Source organism: Procambarus clarkii, chromosome 15, assembly GCF_040958095.1.
Source record: "Procambarus clarkii isolate CNS0578487 chromosome 15, FALCON_Pclarkii_2.0, whole genome shotgun sequence".
Lineage (NCBI taxonomy): Eukaryota > Metazoa > Arthropoda > Malacostraca > Decapoda > Cambaridae > Procambarus > Procambarus clarkii.
The window spans coordinates 11288034-11306450 of record NC_091164.1 but is presented as its reverse complement, the minus strand read 5'-3'; the positions used below and the strand labels follow the sequence as shown (position 1 = coordinate 11306450).

Genomic DNA, 18417 nt, shown 5'->3' with positions numbered 1-18417 from the left:
ACGTCTGTCTCTTCGCCTCTCTTTACGAACTCACCACTCATATCCTGGCAACTTCTGGAGGGGTTATCTAAGGCCATGGCACTTGCTTACTGATCAACCAGTAAGTGTAGCCCCTAATCCTGAGCATAATGCAAGATTAAAGTAAACAAACTCCATCTTCTTGACGAAAAATAGATACTTTAATCCTACCCCCCCCCCCCACCCACCCCCCACCCCTCCCTAATCTCTCCTCAGCATCACACTACAATTTGCTTGTTTACACACAGCCAATTGTAATGTAGTGTTTGGCGGCGACACAATAGTGATTGGAGCTGGCGTCTGTTTACATATACTGCGTTCAGTACCCAATGATAAGCGAGATTTGTCTTTTTATTTGTTGACTTATGTCGGTGAAATAAAAATACAAGTTACGTATTGTTAATTTCCTTCCTGCAAATGTGCTTCCGTGCGCGGCATTTGACAATTGTATCCTATGTTTTATACATACGACTGTGTTTATATTAAATGCAATACAAAACATTTACATAGATCGCATGTCACGCCCTTGTTACTAGGCAAAAAGTATTGAGGTGGCAATAGAGAGCTGAAGCTGTTGTGAGCTGCATCCTGAGGATGACCAAGAGTTGACCTAGTAGTTTGCGTATATTTTTAACCCTAGGGTTACTTGGACAGGATCTACATTTACATTTCCGATTTTTTAGAATGCCATGAATTTGGGCTAAATCAATAACACAAAACGTTCGCGTTTTGGGGTCCAACAGTATATATTGGTGCGTTTGACCAAATGCGTGCTATAAATACTGACATTTTTGGAGAATGGGATGGTATATAACACACTCGCTCCACGTCAATCCGCGGACGATTGACTGGGCACCAATCTTTTAGCTTGTTCGCCCCCTGTTTACACAGCAGTAATTGCGGCCACCCATATGTCGTCCTGAAAAGTTGGGTGACGATAGAACCAAGCGTCTGCGCCCCCCCCCCCCTCTTGAACAAACAATCATTCTCTGTAAATAGATGGCCCATTGGCCATTACAGGTGAAGTTATTATTATTTCATAATTCTTTTCTTGTCATTTAGTAGAAGAGGAAACATAATTAAGGCGGTTACATGAGGAATACAAAGGAAATATTTGTAAACAAACCATGAGATCTAAACTAGGCTACTTGTTTACGGATGATGTTCAACGGTAGTATAATGTAGTGTATAGATTTAAAGATAACATTTTCTCTAATCTAGTTGAGCCGGGCTCTAGGCCTACTAACCGCGGGAAGGGATATTATGACCACCAATAATATAGGAGTAGGCAGTGATGAGCTAGGTCAGTATCCCACCAACGGTACTGGAGTAGGCAGTGATGAGCTCGGTCAGTATCCCACCAACGGTACTGGAGTAGGCAGTGATGAGCTAGGTCAGTATCCCACCAACGGTACTGGAGTAGGCAGTGATGAGCTAGGTCAGTATCCCACCAACGGTACTGGAGTAGGCAGTGATGAGCTAGGTCAGTATCCCACCAACGGTACTGGAGTAGGCAGTGATGAGCTAGGTCAGTATCCCACCAACGGTACTGGAGTAGGCAGTGATGAGCTAGGTCAGTATCCCACCAACGGTACTGGAGTAGGCAGTGATGCGCTCGGTTAGTATCCCACCAACGGTACTGGAGTAGGCAGTGATGAGCTCGGCCACCATCCCACCAACGAGACCTGTACGACGTACCTCTGTCATGGTGGCTCAGTCTCTATTTATCATACAGTTTACGAGGAGGCAAATGATGTCGTTCTCAACCCAAAATTGTGTTATAGACAACTTCGTTACGCTTCGGAGCTCAAAACTCCTTCATCAATGTTTTGAGCTCCGAAGCTGCCATGTTTTGAGAGAAGATGCACAGGTTCCGCAAGTGGAGAAGTAAGTGTTTGTTGAATCCTGGTCCGAGGTCAGGTAGCAATTAAGTAACGCCGGACGTGAGTGGAATAAGAGTATGGTCTTAAGTCAACGTCCAGTTAATCAAGTCCTAGACGGGTCCGGGATGGGCCAAATTAAACGTCGTCACTTCCTTCAGATGCGTGGGTTGGGTGTGTAATTCTCAGCCACAGTATTGTGACTTATTGTCCTCTCACTGGACGGGTGACCTTACATGTGTTGAGCACCTGTATGTATTCTGGACGGGTGACCTTACATGTGTTGACCACCTGTATATACTCTGGACGGGTGACCTTACATGTGTTGACCACCTGTATGTATTCTGGACGGGTGACCTTACATGTGTTGACCACCTGTATATACTCTGGACGGGTGACCTTACATGTGTTGACCACCTGTATGTATTCTGGACGGGTGATCTTACATGTGTTGACCACTTGCATAGTTGTAATGTTTAATTATTCACACTGAGAATCTCCTGTCAGTGGTTAATTTTGAAGAAACAAAATATACCAGATCACCGCCAGAAATATGACATACTGATCATATGTGCAATACTGGAGAAATAAATTTAAATTTTTATTCCGATAAAAGTACATACATAGAAGATAAGTTACAAACATAATGTTGGATTTATAGATGGAGCTAGTGCATACAATACCTAAAGCCACTAATACGCATAGCGTTTCGGGCAATACACTTAAATAAATACACTTAAAACATTTACATATGCAACAACAGCCTTACTGATCGAATTATCACCCGGGAAACCTATGGGAATAGGATTCTCGAAACCGACAACAGGTAAACCAAGTATCAATTGAACATTTTTGAAATTCCTAAATATAAATGTAAAAAGGATAAATAATTGGAGATTAGAACGGATATAAAACCATGATAGCATTTCATTGTGTTCGAAAAATATGATCAATACTAGGCTTTATATCTAGAAATGTTACATCTAGAAATTTATATCTAGAAGCTAATGAAAAGCTTCGTATTCCTTCTGCTTAATCTTACCCTTGAGACACTTATCTATAGATTGCATGATATACAGTTTTTGGCACGGAATTATTGAAAACTTGTAACGTGTCTTGAGTAAAGATAGGGCTATATGGTAGCGATGGGAAAACAGGAAAACTACTCTTCTTCGTGAGCGGATTTTTTTTTTATTAATACATGAGGTACATCCTGCATTTGTGCAGCTACCCTAGACTATATGAAGCGGAGTAAGTGTGTCGAAAAAGCTAACTACGTGATGCTAAAAAATCCCCATCACACAGGATGGTTAGTCATACAGAGGCATGTGATAGGCAGTCTGCACTGGCAGACTCCGGATGCATTTTGAGGATATCATCAACACCAGAGTGAATAAGGTAACATGGTAATAAAAGTCCCCATCTTGCAGGATGGTTAGTCATACAGGGCCATATGTTTAGTAGCCTGGGTGCCCGCTCTGCATTCCATCGTGCAATAGTCGGCAAGACGCCAGCCCCACTTCCATCCTCAACATAACCGGGAAAAAGATGGAGGGGCCTCCTTATTAAGCAGTGAGAATTGTCGGGTACAGCACTATCCAGCTGGAGTCACGCCACACGACTTGCAACACCACTGGGACCCGTAGAGGGGGTGTGGTTGGACTATAACCCTCAAGTGAGGGTTCGTCTCCTGAACGATCAAGCGTACACCAAGAGCTACCTCCTGAAGGCAATCAACACCAATCGAGTGACATCCACCAGGAGGGAGATGGAATCGTGCACTACTACACTCACGAAGCTACGGCAGACCACCCGCTCTCTGCCTCAGCCCTGGTAGGCCTATCTAACCTGAACATCGACCTCATCTTTCCCCGCCGGCCGCACTCTCGCTGAAAGAACCGAATTTGCCGGTGGTGTTAGCACCTGGATCACTGACCGGGGGATAAGAGAAATCCGGGACAGCATCGAGGACGAAAACTCCAACTCGACGGTGTACATCATAATGTTTCCCGACGCCGACCGCGAACGCTTTACTCTGAAATTACCTTCTTCACTGTAGCCACGTCGAATCTAGCCGCCTCATCTGGGTTCAAATGCTTTGGCATCCTGACTCCACCTGTGCAATTGTCCATGGAACGGCACTACATTACAACAGTGTTTCAAATGCTATGCTTATACTCATTCCACCAAGTGCCCGCAACAAGCAGCATAGTGCAGCATCTGTGCCCAAGATCACCACTGCAACGACTGCAAGGCTGACTTCCAATGCTGCCTCCTCTGCGATGGCGACCACACCGCTATCTCTCATCGCTGCCTGTCCAGACAGGAAGCCATCAAGCAATTGACAGAATCCATGAAAGCCTCAGCCTCCACGAACATCGCCATCGCCGTCACCACCAGCTCAGAACCTATCACACCCGGCCATCGCCCTGAAGACTTCCCTGCCCCTCCTCTCAGCCGGCTCACTGGGGACCCACCACCCCAGCAGCTCAACCTCAACCAACATTGACACGCCCTGCCATCTTTCCAAACGACGGCGTCATCCCTGCCTTAATGCGCTTTGCAGAACAAATTATTGAGACCGACAACCGCCGGTGTGTGTGAGAATCCTCAACACCCTGTATGTCACGAATGGCTTAACAGGGATAATCGTTCCCGATGCAGTGCTGGCTGCCCCAGCATCAACATCAACACCTGCACCACTCACCGTTCAGGTGGAACTCTCGGAGGTGCCTTCTGCACCATCTATGACGCTGACCATCCACGGGGTTAGCGGAAGCCAACGTACGATCAGCCTCTGCCAGCGAAACCATCTGCGCTCCAGCTGCAACGACAACCTCGGCCCCTGGGTCTCAAACCTGCACCATCAACGAACGCTGTACCGTACGCAGACGACGCCGTCTCACTCATCGGACGAAGACAGTCTCTGTGGGAGCGCCATCTCCTTCCCAACATCTTTACCCCTACAGTTCGGATGACTTCTTACTCCAGGCCTTTCCTGCAAGCTCGACCAACAGCGCCGCCGTGTTCACACGCAGCAAGACGACGTCTTATGAAGGATGAGCCACATCTGACGACGTAACCCAACCTCACCCAGCTGCTTGAGAACCGAGCCCCTGTGCGACGCCCAAGAGAACCAGAACGCCCTACAGTGTCACTGCCAAGTTCAAGCCCGCGGTGGTTGGACCACCAAGCTGTATCTCCTCCCACATCCTCCGACTTTGTGTCCTGTTCTCTGTTCAAGTTTTCTGTATCCTCGCCCCAGCCTTCCGCCCCCTGCTATCAGTCCTCTGGTCTTGGATTCGATTGGTAATGGTGGAGTAATTTTATGGTGATGGTGATACTCCGATATGAGGTTTTGAGCATATGTTGAGTGAAAATATATGCTGTGTTCACATTATTTTTTGTTTAGGTGCCCTTGGAGGGTGTTTTTCACCAGAGGCTCAATGGACTTGTTTTTGCTGTGGGTTTTGTTAGTGGGTTGCAGCATATTGTGCAGAACAATGTTTTGTTTGAATTCGCAATTTATATTTCATATTTTGATGTTACTGATTTTTTGTTATGCATAGCCAGATGGGTTACCCAGAAGTGCTTTGGACGACCCATTGTCCAGTTCTTGCCCCTCACACCCTCCCCATCTTCCCCTTCACACACCTAATCTGTTTCCCTTCACACACACACCCTCCCCATCTTCCCCTTCACACACACACCCTCCCCATCTTCCCCTTCACACACCTAATCTGTTTCCCTTCACACACACACCCTTCCCATCTTCCCCTTCACACACCTAATCTGTTTCCCTTCACACACACACACCCTTCCCATCTTCCCCTTCACACACCTAATCTGTTTCCCTTCACACACACACCCTTCCCATCTTCCCCTTCACACACCTAATCTGTTTCCCTTCACACACACCCTTCCCATCTTCCCCTTCACACACATCTTCATTGAATGTCATTGAAGATGTTTAGCTTCAGAAGTGTTGTTGAGTGGAGGTAAATTTATCTTAGCACTTGTTTGAGGTGCTTCCTGAGTTGTGTTGCTTGTTTAGGGGATAAAGGATCTTTGCTTCGAGTTGGAGATGATTGTGCTGGTGTAGCGATGTCTGATGATATATCTCATCATCAGGAATGATTACTGTTAACAGAATCTTAATAGTCTGAATGAACAAAAAGTGATCGGTTGTAGTCGCTCTATCTGCATTGGCAATGAGTACTTGTATCTGAATTGCAGAGGTGTTGCCGATTGTCAAGGTCGTCGTCTGTTGCAGTGTTTGGTTGTGTGTTTGGTGTTAATGTGTTGTTTAGTTGGAGTTTTGTTATGATATTTAATTTGGGTATTACTTGTATTTGTATATTCTCAGCTTTGTACAGAATCGACTAGAATTCTGTTTAAAATGACGAAAGAAGAGTAACCACAAAACTAAATATCCAAAACTGATGACGGTGCAAGTTGATGACGAGGCTTCATAACGAGAATACAAATATAGTTCTGAACATATTAAGAATACAAATATAGTTCTGAACATATTAAGAATACAAATATAGTTCTGAACATATTAACTCAACATAGAACTCGAGACAACATATTCACGTTGGGAAAATTTATATTCCCAAATTAAAGAGCTTAGCACAAATCCGGAAATTAGGATCACGAGTGAATGGATCAAGTCAGCAAGTAGCCTCATATAGGCACATGCACTGCAGCAGTAAACACAGCTGTAAAATATGTAAAGCGTGAATGGTTTGGTATAAATAGAAACTATCCTGCCTGGGCCTTGTCCTTCTCGGCCAAATCAACGTCCTAGGTTCGATTCTGGGTCAGGACGAAACGTTTAGGCATAATTTCTTACGCCTCTTGCCGCTGTTCCCCTAGCAATAAACAGGTACCCGGGAGTTGTACCTTGGATAAGTTGGACACGGGAGTTTTGGGGTGCAACTTGGGGATGCAAACTCTGTGAGCAGGAACTGGGGCATGAGCTTGCACACTACGTCACTCAATGCCCAGTTATCAGACCATTCAGACCCGTTGGCATGAGGTACCTGGAGCTTTGCAATTACTTTATTCACTGTCGTATTCTTGAAGATATCCTCATAATGCACCCACAATTTGCCAGTGCAGGCTACTGAACATATGGCCCTGTATGACTAACCATCCTGCAAGATAGGACTTTTAGTATCACTGCTACCTTATTCACTCTTGTGTTGATGATGATATATTCATAATGCACCCAGAGTCTGTCAGTGCAGACTACATGTAATGTATCAATTATACAATTTATGTACGTGATGTAACTATACAACCTGAGCTTGTTACCTGAGCATCTTAATCACCTTCGGTAGTTCTTAATTGCACACTAGTTTCTCTATGAGCTATCTCAGCCTGTCAGAGTAAAAGAGACAAATGTGTGTGTATATATGTATGTATATATATGTGTGTGTATGTATGTGTATAAAGTATATCTGGAAGCTGATCAGAGTTACGTTTCGCCTTTGTAAATGCACATTAATGACATTATGTAAAAGACACATCGAACACTTGATGTAGCATACATAAATCTGTGTATCTATGTATTTACGTATGTAGCTTAGCCTAGCATTTTAAAAGCACTTCAGACACCTTCTGTGGTTGATTGTTCAATAAATCCCTGAACTGTACGTTTGACACATCTCTCACCCTGTCCATGGAGGACAGAAGAAAATGTATATATGCTGATTAGCATTGTAAATGTGTGGCCACGTCTGTGGTAGAAAATAATAATAATAAAAAAGTGCAGATTGCTGATCACATGCCTCCGTATGACTAACCATCCTGTGTGATGGGAAGTTTTAGCATCACGTAGCTAGCTTTTTGACACACTGTTCTCCCCCTTCATATAGTCTAGAGCAGCTAGTTCTTGACACACTCTGTACTCCCCTTCATGTAGTCTAAGGTAGCTGCACAAATGCATATGTACCTAAATGTGATAATACAAAAAAAAGTCAGTCGTTCAACTAGCGGGATCTCCATAAGCCTAACAGGTTCCTGTCCCTGATCCTGACAAAGTGAAAAACAAACATCAATACCAATTAAGTTTTTCTTACCGCAGTGTAAACAAATATAAACTCACCAGGTTATACTCAAGACTTGGTGGATATTTCCAGTCTAGCTAGAGTGCTAGGTGAATCCTTCCTATCTATCTTGTCGGGGTTAGTAGTCTAGCCTAACCCACACTCACATAACCCATCACACGGGGACTGGAAGCCTCTCCTGGCTCACGTCTCTCAATTGAGTACTGCGCCACACATAAGCACGATAGGCTGCGTCGAGTTCATAGAAGCGTGTCGACGTCTATTCATTCGTAAGAAAAGAGCCTACATTTGGTCACGAAGTCCTGGTGTGAAGAATAGTAGAAAGAAAATCACTCACGAGAAAGTCTTTGAAACAGTCTGGTGAGAAGTGGGGGGAAGGAGGAGGGGGTTGACATCAATATATCGTCTAGGGATGATAACTATATCAACATATCGTCTAGGAGTGGCGAGTATATTAACATATCGTCAACGGGTGATGATAATGTCAACATATCGTCTTGGGGTTACCTTACTTTGCAGTTACTCTGCAGTGGTATAATGATCAACGTTCCTGCGTTCCTGGTTGGTGGTCTGATCACCCAGGCTGTTAGACGCAGCTGCTCGCATTCTGACGTATGAATTATGGCCTTTTTGATCGGTTATCCATTGGAGGTGTGTACTAAGTTCTCTTTTCAACACGGTGAAAGGTCGGTCAGTTACGCCCCCTTATGTGTAGAGGGAGAATTCTGATGTTATAGAATTTCTATGTTATTTCAGTGCATGCAGATTAGGGACCGGTTCTTTTATTATTTTCAGTGTAAATTATTATGTATCTCTCCCGCCTGCAATTTAGGGAATACAAATTTAAACATTTTAAGCAAGTTCAATAATTGACATGTTTTATTGAGTGGATTCTAGCAGTGAAAGATCATTGCACGTTTCTCCAGCTTTGAAAAGGGTTGTTATTGTGCAACAGTATTCCACCCTAGAGAGCACTAGCGTCTTGAAAGGTATCATCACTGGTATGGCATCTCTTGTTTGAATGGTTCTTATTATCCAACCTTTTATTTGTTTACAGTTGTGACAGCCGCTTTATTCTATTCTTTAAAAGCTTTATGTGGACCAAGTATTAAAGTGGAGTTAATGAGGTTTTTAATGTTTCATATTGACATAAAATGCAAGAAAATTGAGAATACAATAATTATGTTACTTTCTGATTACATTTTTTGTGTGTGGATAGGCAGCCAGGAAGGTTACTCAGTAGACAAAATATTGAAGTTCTTGCGAGGCAGGATCAGGTATAACATTTGGGGTTTAAGGCTCATGCTCGGCGATGATATGGAAATTTTTTTTACTGAGAATTATATAAAATATATATAAATGTAATAATTTCCCCTGTATTTTAATGTAAATTTATTCTCCATTTTTTGTAAATCGTTTATAGGTAAATAAGTATAACATTCAGGGGTTTTTAAAGATCATATTCTGTACTAATGAAACACTTGTTCACTAAGAATTGTAATGTATAATTGCCTTGTAAAACTTATGTATATGTAATTTATATTGTATTTTCTTAAATAAAGATAAAAAAAATCTTTTATATGGATTTTTCGTTTAATAGTGTGGTTTGACTGCATTTTATATATGGTTTCAGTTTTGATATTTTCGCTTTTTCCATAATACAGAAGCTGAAACTTGTCTTCATTAAACTTCATATTATTTTCTGTGTAGCTCATTGAAAACTGATTTACATGAGTTTGGAGACTTGATGAGTATATCGTGAACATATCGGCCAGAGGTGATGTGCAAATATATGGAGGCCTAAGTAAATTTAGTTAGAGAAATCACGAGTGAGCGGAGTTTGTATTGTAATCAATAGAGGTTGGCCAATTTTATAGGAATTATCAAGGAGTTGAGGTGTGGTTAAGATGTAAATATTATCTAAGTAGAAAAGAGTTGGAAAATAATGTATTATCTGATATATGTCCTTCTTGATTCAATCAACAGTGTCGGCTGGCGATCCGCTAATTCAGTCGGAGTGAGAGGGGCAATGGCGCTGATTCTTCACTCCTGGCACAAGGTGGGGAAGTGTTGTATTCAGATAGTTGTATGTATTATGTATTCAGATAGTTGTATGTATTATGTATTCAGATAGTTGTATGTATTATGTATTCAGATAGTTGTATGTATTAGGGAAAGGTTTTGTTTCAGCATTACTGTTTATTCCTATAGCGGGATTGCTATATTCAAATCGTTTTCAGATTTGAAAACGCGTCGCACAAAGTGCATTAATAGCCTAAAGAATGTTTTGTGTAGCTGTTTTGAGCAGGAGTTGATTAATTTATATAAGTAACAGTCAGTGCAGTTTGTTCTTAGATGAGTTTAATGACATTTCATTTTATGAGTTATTAGGAGTGTCGTTTTAAATTTGAGGAAACCGGAAAAGGTTTTGTATTTACGTTGCTAATGAAACAATCTAAGCTAACCATCCTAGACCTAATAAACGCTAGTCTGAGGCCTAATATAGTACATATATATATGTGCTATACTAGGCATAGGAATATTTAAGTTTGGTGTTTAGCTATATTTTTCCAGGCTCTATGAAGTTAATAGTACCAAATTCCTACTATCTAATTGTCCATTACGTCAATATATGTACAATTGTTCACATAGTTACAAAAATTTCTATATAAACAACAGGATGACTTGGAATATTTAGTTAATATATTGTGAAATGTTTTGGAGTGTTGCCACCATTTTTCCATAGTGTTTTCTAGACTTATTTTTGTCTTGTTGACCTGCGATGTAGTCAGAATTCTTCTCCTCTCTCTTAATTCCTTCCTGCATAGTGGAACTGGGGATTGTATTGGCAACAGTGTAGATAATCTGTAAAGCCCCCACGTGGTGGTGTTTATATATGTAGTTATTTAATATGTAATATATTTCTTTCATTTGTTTCTGGTACTCCTACTGATCTTTCATGAACTCTGCGAGCCAGCTGGAGGGGGGCAACCCGTTCTCGCAAATTCGTAAAGTCAATATTGACTTATTAACTACGTGCATAGGTGATATACTAAACATAATAGATACCCTTAAAAAGATTCATAGAAAACACCGACCTTACCTAACCTTGTTAGTATCTTTAGATAAGCATCTTATTGCTTCGTAATTACAATTATTACTTAACCTATACCTATTATAGGTTAGGTAATAATTGTAATTACGAAGCAATAAGATGCTTATCTTAACATACTAAGTAGGTTAGGTAAGGTCGGTGTTTTCTATGAATCTTTTTAAGGGTATCTATTATGTTAAGTATGTCACCTATGCACATATTTAATAAGTCAATATTGACTTTACGAATTTGCGAGAACGGGTTGAGGGGGGGGGGGAGGACCGAAAGGTGGTACTTGAAGACTTTGTAATGATTAGCGGGACATAACAGATACCTGGAGTTATACTGTAAGCCATGTGGCACTGTGGGGAAGGAGCTCGCTGTGGCAATGTGGGAGGGAGGAGTCTGCTGTGGCACTGTGGGAGGGAGGAGCCCGCTGTGGCACAGTGACCACCCGGTGTGTAAATTATTTTTATCTCTGTAGAATGAACATAGACCAGCCACATCTCCTCGGTGTTAGTGCGTGTGGTTGTAAGGCCTTGGTTGGGTCAGACAGGGCAAGCGTGCACTCCGCTGGATGTGTCGCTATCATAACTGTTTGTCTACCAACCTTGGCCAATATTGTAGGAAGGAAATCACACGTTAGTGGTGAGCACTCCAGTATATGTCTGATTTGAGAGAGACGGAGAGAGAGAGAGGCCCTTTTCTGGATCGCCTGCCCCTCCCCCCCCCCCATCAATCATCAGACTGTTGAACAAAGTGGAGAGACGGGCAAGAAGGCTTATCTCTAGTCTTGACCAAGTCTGGTGGGAACGGTCTGAACATCAGAGCCTGCAACACCGTCGTGACGTTGGTGGTCTTACTGTTATGTACAAGGCCAAAATTCTCAAGGTTCCGCACCCGGCCCAAGTCCGTGGACAACCAGTATTTTCCACCCGAAGCACTAGACTCTCAACCTTCAATAGTCTCATTCTAGAACTGTCTTTCTCAAGAACATCACTCCATCAGCGATTATTCATTCCTAGGCTGACTTGCATCTGCATCTGGAACTTGTTGGCTCAACAGGTCGATACACGAGAGATCAGGTCAACTGATCACATGAAGGCTGTGGCACACAGTTGGCTACAGGCTCATCCTGTTTCTTATATGACTGTTACCTAATGTTATTAATCAATAAAGGTTATTCCTAATGATGCATATAATAGGCTCAGTGAAATAAATGGGCCTCTAGGAGTAGGTTTCAACTGAGCTGAGGCAAGATTACAGCTCTTGCTTGTAGTTTCACCAGGTGTCTTATATGATAGTTCATTATGTGATAGTTTCAAAGTACATTCTCATGAAATAAAGTTTCTAGTTTCTATGCATAATAAAATAAATTGCTTCAGATGAGCTGAAGTAGGATAACAGCTCATGCTTACAGTTTCACTAGGTACGTCATTTGACAGTCCTTATGAACCCTAGTCTTAGTTAAAAGAGAGAGAGAGAAAGAGAGAAGAGAGAGAGAGAGAGAGAGAGAGAGAGAGAGAGAGAGAGAGAGAGAGAGAGAGAGACAGACAGACAGACAGACAGACAGACAGACAGACAGACAGACAGACAGACAGACAGACAGACAGACAGGCAGAAGAGACTCAAACAAAGAGAGGAAGGGAAGAAACAGAAGTGTATAGAGTTAATAGAGCAAGTAAAGGAGAGAGATAGTGAGGGAAAGAGACAAAAGGAATAAAGCGTAAGGAGAGGAAGAGAGAGTGTTAGGAAGCGATTGGAAAGAATGGCTTCAACACCTGTGGATAAAAATATACCAGCAGTAGCAGGTTCACATATGTGTCTATTTTTGTTTTCGCGTCCATTTTCTCTCTCGTCTCTCTATTCCTATTTTCCCATCATCCGTGTTTAATCTCTTCCCACTCCATCCTCGGTGATTAATCCAGGTCATGTTCACACCTTCACACAGCACTACAGGTCATGTTCACACCTCCACACAGCACTACAGGTCATGTTCACACCTCCACACAGCACTACAGGTCATGTTCCCACCTCCACACAGCACTACAGGTCATGTCTGCACCTCCACACAGCACTACAGGTCATGTTCCCACCTCCACACAGCACTACAGGTCATGTTCCCACCTCCACACAGCACTACAGGTCATGTCTGCACCTCCACACAGCACTACAGGTCATGTTCCCACCTCCACACAGCACTACAGGTCATGTCTGCACCTCCACACAGCACTACAGGTCATGTTCCCACCTCCACACAGCACTACAGGTTATGTTCACACCTTCACACAGCACTACAGGTCATGTCTGCACCTTCACACAGCACTACAGGTCATGTCTACACCTTCACACAGCACTACAGGTCATGTCTGCACCTTCACACAGCACTACAGGTCATGTCTACACCTTCACACAGCACTACAGGTCATGTTCCCACCTCCACACAGCACTACAGGTCATGTTCCCACCTTCACACAGCACTACAGGTCATGTTCACACCTCCACACAGCACTACAGGTCATGTCTACACCTTCACACAGCACTACAGGTCATGTTCCCACCTCCACACAGCAATACAGGTCATGTTCCCACCTTCACACAGCACTACAGGTCATGTCTACACCTCCACACAGCACTACAGGTCATGTTCCCACCTCACACAGCACTACAGGTCATGTTCCCACCTTCACACAGCACTACAGGTCATGTTCACACCTCCACACAGCACTACAGGTCATGTCTACACCTTCACACAGCACTACAGGTCATGTTCCCACCTCCACACAGCACTACAGGTCATGTTCCCACCTTCACACAGCACTACAGGTCATGTTCACATCTTCACACAACACTACAGGTCATGTTCCCACCTCCACACAGCACTACAGGTCATGTTCCCACCTTCACACAGCACTACAGGTCATGTTCCCACTTTCACACAGCACTACAGGTCATGTTCACACCTTCACACAGCACTACAGGTCATGTTCCCACCTTCACACAGCACTACAGGTCATGTTTCCACCTTCACACAGCACTACAGGTCATGTTCCCACTTTCACACAGCACTACAGGTCATGTTCACACCTTCACACAGCACTACAGGTCATGTTCCCACCTTCACACAGCACTACAGGTCATGTTCCCACCTTCACACACAGCACTACAGGTCATGTTCACATCTTCACACAGCACAACAGATCATGTTCACATCTTCACACAACACTACAGGTCATGTTCCCACCTTCACACAGCACTACAGGTCATGTTCCCACCTTCACACAGCACTACAGGTCATGTTCACATCTCCACACAGCACTACAGGTCATGTTCCCACCTTCACACAGCACTACAGGTCATGTTCCCACCTCCACACAGCACTACAGGTCATGTTCCCACCTTCACACAGCACTACAGGTCATGTTCCCACCTCCACACAGCACTACAGGTCATGTTCCCACCTTCACACAGCACTACAGGTCATGTTCACACCTTCACACAGCACTACAGGTCATGTCTACACCTTCACACAGCACTACAGGTCATGTTCCCACCTTCACACAGCACTACAGGTCATGTTCCCACCTTCACACAGCACTACAGGTCATGTTCACACCTTCACACAGCACTACAGGTCATGTTCCCACCTCCACACAGCACTACAGGTCATGTTCCCACCTTCACACAGCACTACAGGTCATGTTCCCACCTTCACACAGCACTACAGGTCATGTTCCCACCTTCACACAGCACTACAGGTCATGTTCACACCTTCACACAGCACTACAGGTCATGTTCCCACCTCCAGACAGCACTACAGGTCATGTTCCCACCTTCACACAGCACTACAGGTCATGTTCCCACCTTCACACAGCACTACAGGTCATGTTCCCACCTCCACACAGCACTACAGGTCATGTTCCCACCTCCACACAGCACTACAGGTCATGTTCCCACCTTCACACAGCACTACAGGTCATGTTCACATCTTCACACAACACTACAGGTCATGTTCCCACCTCCACACAGCACTACAGGTCATGTTCCCACCTTCACACAGCACTACAGGTCATGTTCCCACTTTCACACAGCACTACAGGTCATGTTCACACCTTCACACAGCACTACAGGTCATGTTCCCACCTTCACACAGCACTACAGGTCATGTTCCCACCTTCACACACAGCACTACAGGTCATGTTCACATCTTCACACAGCACAACAGATCATGTTCACATCTTCACACAACACTACAGGTCATGTTCCCACCTCCACACAGCACTACAGGTCATGTTCCCACCTTCACACAGCACTACAGGTCATGTTCACATCTCCACACAGCACTACAGGTCATGTTCCCACCTTCACACAGCACTACAGGTCATGTCTACACCTCCACACAGCACTACAGGTCATGTTCACACCTTCACACAGCACTACAGGTCATGTCTACACCTCCACACAGCACTACAGGTCATGTTCACATCTTCACACAGCACAACAGATCATGTTCCCACCTTCACACAGCACTACAGGTCATGTTCACACCTTCACACAGCACTACAGGTCATGTTCCCACCTTCACACAGCACTACAGGTCATGTTCCCACCTTCACACAGCACTACAGGTCATGTTCACACCTTCACACAGCACTACAGGTCATGTTCACATCTCCACACAGGACTACAGGTTAACACAAACAATAAGACGAACGCAGTCTTAGTTTTGTCTTTATTGTGGCTAAATGTGATATAAAAAGTACTACAGTCAGATGGTGAGAGCCTTGCCCACGTGGTGAGAGCCTTGCTTCATGGAGGGGGCTGTAATGGGCTGGTGAGGGGCTGGTGAGGGCTGTAATGGGCTGGTGAGGGCTGTAATGGGCTGGTGAGGGCTGTAATGGGCTGTAACGGGCTGGTGAGGGCTGTAATGGGCTGGTGAGGGGCTGTAATAGGCTGGTGGGGGCTGTAATGGGCTGGTGAGGGGCTGTAATGGGCTGGTGAAGGCTGTAATGGGCTGTAATGGGCTGGTGAGGGGCTGTAATGGAGCTGTTGAAGGTTGTAATTGGACTGTTGGGGTCTGTAATGGAGCTGGAGAGGGCTGTAATTGAGCTGTTGAAGGTTGTAATTGGGGTGTTGGGAGCTGAATTGATTTTTTGAGGGCTGTTGAGGTGTGCAATGGGGCTGTTGATGGCTGTAATGGGGTTGTTGAGGTTGTTGAGGAGAGAGAGAGAGAGAGAGAGAGAGAGAGAGAGAGAGAGAGAGAGAGAGAGAGAGAGAGAGAGAGAGAGAGAGAGAGAGAGAGAGAGAGACAGAGAGAGAGAGAGACAGAGAGAGAGAGAGAGAAGGGGAAGTGTAAGAGCAGAGGCTATATAATACACTATAGTATAAACACGGGTGTTAATTAAAAACATATCAAAACATTACATATAATAACATGACCATTACAAGACAGTGCCCGGGCGCTTACATCCTTCAGTACAACTAAGAAAGGATAACTAAGGAACACACAAGAGAGATGTGAACACAGCAGTAGTACGATAACCGTACCACCACACACACACACCTCACCACTCACAAACGTGTAGGAATGAGACCTGTCATCAATGATGAAGTGTTCAGTGGCATTACAATTTAGTTCATTAACAATCCTAAATTACAAGTCCTATACCTAATATAAATACAAGCAAACACATTGTACAGGAACAGCCAGGTTATTACAGTTACGTATAATGAGTCTCTGGTCCAACGCCACCAGCACACGATTTAATATTAATGAATATTATACTTAACTCTATTAGGGATATTAATACAGAGTGAGGCTGTGTTACTGGCGTCAGGGAATACTGTCACTCAGACGACCCTTAGGGGTACAATCTTCAAGTGCCCTCTTAAGAACTTAAGTGCCCTCTTAAGTTTATTTTAGGTGTCTCGTGGATATTTCTGTTACCAACCCTTGTTGACTACAAGTTTTCCTTCCAGGCAAACTTATTTTTAATTCAAAGATCATTTTTTGTTGTATGTTTGGTAGGACCGAAATTTAAGTTACCTCTAATATTGAATATTAAGTAAATTCGGGTCTCTTCAGTAATGATATTTGGCAGCAGAGAGGGACGCACGATTTAGTCCACTACCAACCCAATACATATTGTGTTTACATGCACAAAATCATATGTTTCCCCCTACAGAAATTACTTGAAAATGATTGACGAAATGTACAAAATAAATATTTGCTACAAAATTTCCTTTCCCGGCGGCCAGTACGGTACCAGTACGGTACCAGTACGGTACCAGTACGGTACCAGTACGGTACCAGTACGGTACCAGTACGGTACAAGCTTCTCTTCGGCAGTGAAACACCATTTGTTCCTAATGTTAAATTAACAACCGACCACACGAGGCTGACCTTGCTTGACGGCACCGCGAAAGAGTCACTTCAGGCAGTCAGTCCTCTCACTGTTGGGTCCCGGTAGTAGAGTTGGGTTCGTCCTCTATTCACAATTGGGAATCCCGAGTTCGAACCTCGGGCGGGACAGAAATAGCTGGCCACGTTTCCTTTCACCTAATAACTCTAGTCACCTAGGAGTAAATAGGTACCCGGGAATTGGTCAACTGTTGTGTAGTTGCATCTTGAAGAGTGTCAGTAGTTCGAGCTAAGTGGGGAGCCTCGAACATCATATGTATAATGTATATACATATGATGTTTGTCGTTCGGAGTCGAAGATAACCATGACGTCAATATCAGGTCGAAGATCGGTGGCTGTGTATCAGATGATGAACGATGATACCAGTCTTGGTCCAGAAGGCTCGCCCACACACGGGATGCATGTAGATGCGTGGAGGCGGCTCTAGCCTAGCGCGCGGTGCGTGGCCTCTGGGCCTCTACACTCCGTCTGCTCTCTGTTGTGATGACTTATACCAAATTAGACGCTCCTGAGCAAGTGACTCCCAAGTGCTGGGGTCTGTGAAGGTCACCTTGAGGCACTCCTTGAATCGTTTCTTCTGCACCCCTCCCCCTCCTTCCCATACACCAACTGAACGCGTGCCCTGACTTAATTTTCTGTCCAGCAGGTGTTTTAGCAATCAGCTGCCAGGCATTCTGACAACATCGCCTCCACATCCGGCTTTAGTTTGATGTAGGAGGATGTAGACGCTGGGAATACCGGGCCCTTTCCAGGACCTCCTTGTCTGGGAATTTGTCCTGCCACCTGGTGACGGCAAGACACCTCACTGACACCTTAACCATGTAAGGTGTATCCAAAATACACCCACAAACACACCACCTTAAATTATCACATACCTAAAAACAGCTTTCCTAGTACACCTTAACCATGTAAGGTGTATCCAGAATACA

The 18417-nt window shown here is 44.1% G+C and overlaps 1 long non-coding RNA gene across 1 annotated transcript in view; it reads left to right on the top strand.

The window, feature by feature from the left end:
- Window positions 1–18417, top strand: part of LOC138364899 (uncharacterized) — a 52547-nt gene that overhangs the window by 28976 nt on the left and 5154 nt on the right. The window contains exon 2 of the long non-coding RNA XR_011228617.1: window positions 9959–10031. This is a non-coding gene — a long non-coding RNA (uncharacterized lncRNA). The remainder of the gene's footprint in view (window positions 1–9958; window positions 10032–18417) is intronic.